Source organism: Glycine max, chromosome 20, assembly GCF_000004515.6.
Source record: "Glycine max cultivar Williams 82 chromosome 20, Glycine_max_v4.0, whole genome shotgun sequence".
Classification (NCBI taxonomy): domain Eukaryota; kingdom Viridiplantae; phylum Streptophyta; class Magnoliopsida; order Fabales; family Fabaceae; genus Glycine; species Glycine max.
The window spans coordinates 33,628,950-33,632,541 of record NC_038256.2 but is presented as its reverse complement, the minus strand read 5'-3'; the positions used below and the strand labels follow the sequence as shown (position 1 = coordinate 33,632,541).

The 3,592-nt window shown below is 36.2% G+C and overlaps 1 non-coding gene across 1 annotated transcript; it reads left to right on the top strand.

The window, feature by feature from the left end:
• Positions 1 to 2,498: 2,498 nt before the first annotated feature.
• On the top strand, positions 2,499 to 2,804 carry MIR10447 (microRNA MIR10447). The gene has a single exon (NR_161750.1). It is a non-coding gene; the product is annotated as a microRNA MIR10447 (primary transcript).
• The last annotated feature ends 788 nt before the right edge of the window (positions 2,805 to 3,592 follow it).

Sequence of the window (3,592 nt, the reverse complement as noted above, 5' to 3'; positions counted from 1 at the left end):
TTTAACTCTGGTTGTATCTCTTCTGGTAATGATGCCACATATGTATTCTTCAAGCTTGGATCATTAAGACCATTGAGTAGATAAAATCTCTGGTTCATCCTTTGGAAGTGTCTGTCTAAATCTTTTATTTTTAAAGAACAACACCTCATCTCAAAGAATTCTTGCCTCATCTTTCTTTCAATGATTTTTCCTTCTCCGATAAATTATTGATGGAGAGTTCCTAGAACAGCTGCGGTAGATCCTAGTTCATGGAACTGATTTTGACGCACAGCTCCTAGATTGTGGTACCATTCCTTCAGTGTTCCCATCATTTGACAACAAAATTCTTTAATCACTTTGTAAGGATCGACATCTTTCATGAATGTTGTGTCCAGCCATGCTCCCATCTCGATGAGTTTTTTCCTCCACTCCCTTGGAGTAGTATCATCAAGGGTAAACCAGGGTCCTGCATTTGGCTTGGAAGATGAACTCTTAGAAATCACTGGTTCTTCTTCTACAGGTGAATCATAGAATGGTTCTTCTGTGGAGCGCATCATCAATATATTTGAGATGTCCATGTATCCAGTCACTTCTTCTTCATCAGAGTAAGATCTTTCAGTTTCTGACGAAGATCTCTCAGATTCTGTTTCAGTTTCATCAGTTTCCTCTGAGGCTTTTTGCTTTTGTCGAATCGAAAACTGGGAATATGGGTCTTGGGAATCTTTAAAGTTATGAGGGTCATTGTTTTGAGTTTCTCCCATTCTTGTAGGAGATTCAGTTGACTCTAGGGAAGAGATATTTAATCTTGTAGATTCTTTATTGCTTTTTCATCCTATCAGACAGATACTGTAGCTTCTCGTTATTTGTGCTCACTTGGGTACATATCTTGTCAATCTTCTCATCTATCTTTTTCAAGAGATGATTTTGAGCTCTGACATTATCTGTCTGCCAGTTTAAGACTTCTTCGGCCTAACTAGGGCTTTTGAGCTTTCCTTCTGGCCCTACTTCTGTCGGGATTATGTAGGGTTTGGTTGAAACTTTTGTCTATAAATTTTAAATTTTAAATTAGATAACAATTAAATTTTTTATATTACGTAAGTTGTAGTTATTATGAGTTTCATATAATATGTTAAAATTAGAATAGTTTAACGTATTTGAAATAATTAATTTTGTATGCTAAATTATTTTACTCGTAAGTATTTTAAGTTATTAATTTTGTATATATATATATATATATATATATATATATTGTTTTAATTTTTAGCCGCAAATATAAAAATTATGTTATATATTAAAATTTATATTTGTATGTATTTTAATTTATTTGTAGAATATATATGAATTAAGTTATTTGTATAATATATTTTGTTATTAAAATTAAAAACATAATTTGTTATTTATGTAAAGTTGTGTTTGGATGTGATTTAATTTATTTGTAGAATATATTTAAATTTCATTGATTGTGTAATATATTTTGTTGTCGAAATATTTAAAATTTGAAATATGAAAAATATTATTTGTTATTTATTTGAAATTTGGAGAGTATGTGTAATTTTTATTATTCATTTTATTGTATTATATTTTATTGTGCAGGATCAATGGCATCTTCATCGTCATGTGTATCAAGTATACAAACGAGGTCTGGTCCAATTGAGGGTAACGTTTTGTGGATGCAACCCAAGCATGTTTCAGAACATGTTTGAAATGGGGAAGCAGACAGAAAACTACACATCAGACGAGCAATGCCGACGTATCAAGGTGAAGAACAAATAACAGAGGAAATTGTTCCTCTGCTTCGACAATGTGGGTTTTATTGGATAATTAAGATGGAATACCTAAAGATAAATGCGGCCTTAATTAGTGTGTTCATTGAAAGATGGAGGCCCGAAACCCACACGTTTCACCTGAGATGCGGAGAGGCTACCATTACTCTCTAAGATGTGTCAGTTTTATTATGTCTTCGTACTGACGGGGCACCACTAATTGGTTCAACAAATCTTGATTGGGCCGACTTATGTGAAGAATTATTAGGAGTCAGACCACATGAAGGCGAACTTGAAGGAAGTGTTGTCAAATTAAGTTGGCTGGCTCACCATTTTTCTCACATAAATATTGATGAGGGTAACGTTGAACAATTACAAAGGTTTACCCATGCGTGGATCCTTCAATTCATAAGAGGTGTCCTCTTTGTTAACAAAAGTAGTAGCAGAGTTTCTTTAAGGTACCTACAATTTTTACGTGACTTTGAACAATGCAGCACGTATGCGTGGGGACCTGCCGTGCTTGCGTATTTATATAGAGAGATGTGCAGCGCCGCCGATTACAAAGTTAAATCAATCAGAGATATGTGCATCTTAATCCAAATGTGGGCATGGAAACGATGTACGGCTTTAGCTCCAAAGAGGACGCCTCCCGTCATAGAAAGTAAACCACTCGGACACAGGTTTGTCATTTAAAAAATTAGATTTGAATTAAAAATATTTAATGGTGGAACGTGTTGACAATGATGAGTTCATTTTTATTGTAGGTGGCTGCGACGTGGAAATCAACATATTGGCAATGATGATCTTAGAGTTTTCCGTCGCAAATTGGATCTAATGAAACAACATGAGGTAAGAACATCGTAATGTAATGGTTAAATGAAATTTTAATATGTTATGTTTGATTGAAAATTGACAAGTGTGTTGTTATATGCAGTTTGTCTGGGAACCATACACAACAATTGTGATGGCAGCGTTGCCTCCAATTTGTGTGGTTGGAAGTGTAGTCTGGTTTGCGGTGGTGCCACTGATTTGTTTCCATGTTGTTGAGTGACACCAACCTGATAGAGTTTTACGACAATTTGGATTGCAACAACCTATTCCCGGGTTTCCTTCGCAACCGCAGAATCTCCATGGCATAACGCTCAAAGGTAAACAAGATGAGAATTGGTTCCACCTGTTGGCCCCAATCATTAGTCAGTGGAACAATGCAGCTGAGTTTAGGGTCGACGTTTATCCTCGACAGGAGGGCCTACTGGGTTTTAACTCGGACTACATGGTGTGGTATAGGCGTAAAATAAAGATGTTTGTCGACCCAAACAATGCAAACACAGCTGCATTGATATTTATCTGTTTTTCAATGTTTAACTTCTAATTAATTTCTTAAGCATGAGCATTAATTTCTTGACGCTAATAATTGCAGGGTGAAGTTGTGGAGACTTTACAATATATGGTGTCACCACAAGGGAGGAACACATGGACAGTTGATGATCTCGTGCCTTACGTGGATAAGTTAGCGATTATATCTGAAGAGCAAGAGAGAATCACTGAGCCAGTGTCACATGGTCCAACATCAGAGCGTGAATTCCCAGCACAAGAGTTTCACATTCTTCAGTTAAGTGTTGAAACTCGGGGCATAGGCAGACGAAGGGATCCTGTTGAAGCGGAACAATATTCCCAACAAATGATAGAGCGTGGTCATGGAATGTATTACACGCCAGCAACATTTTCCGAATATCCTTCACAGATGTATCAGTATCCTTTTGCAGGTCATCATACTGATACTTTTGAGACCTCACATTCGTTTGGTGGTGTTGCGAAAACACAACCTCATTTTTCATGGCCCACTATGA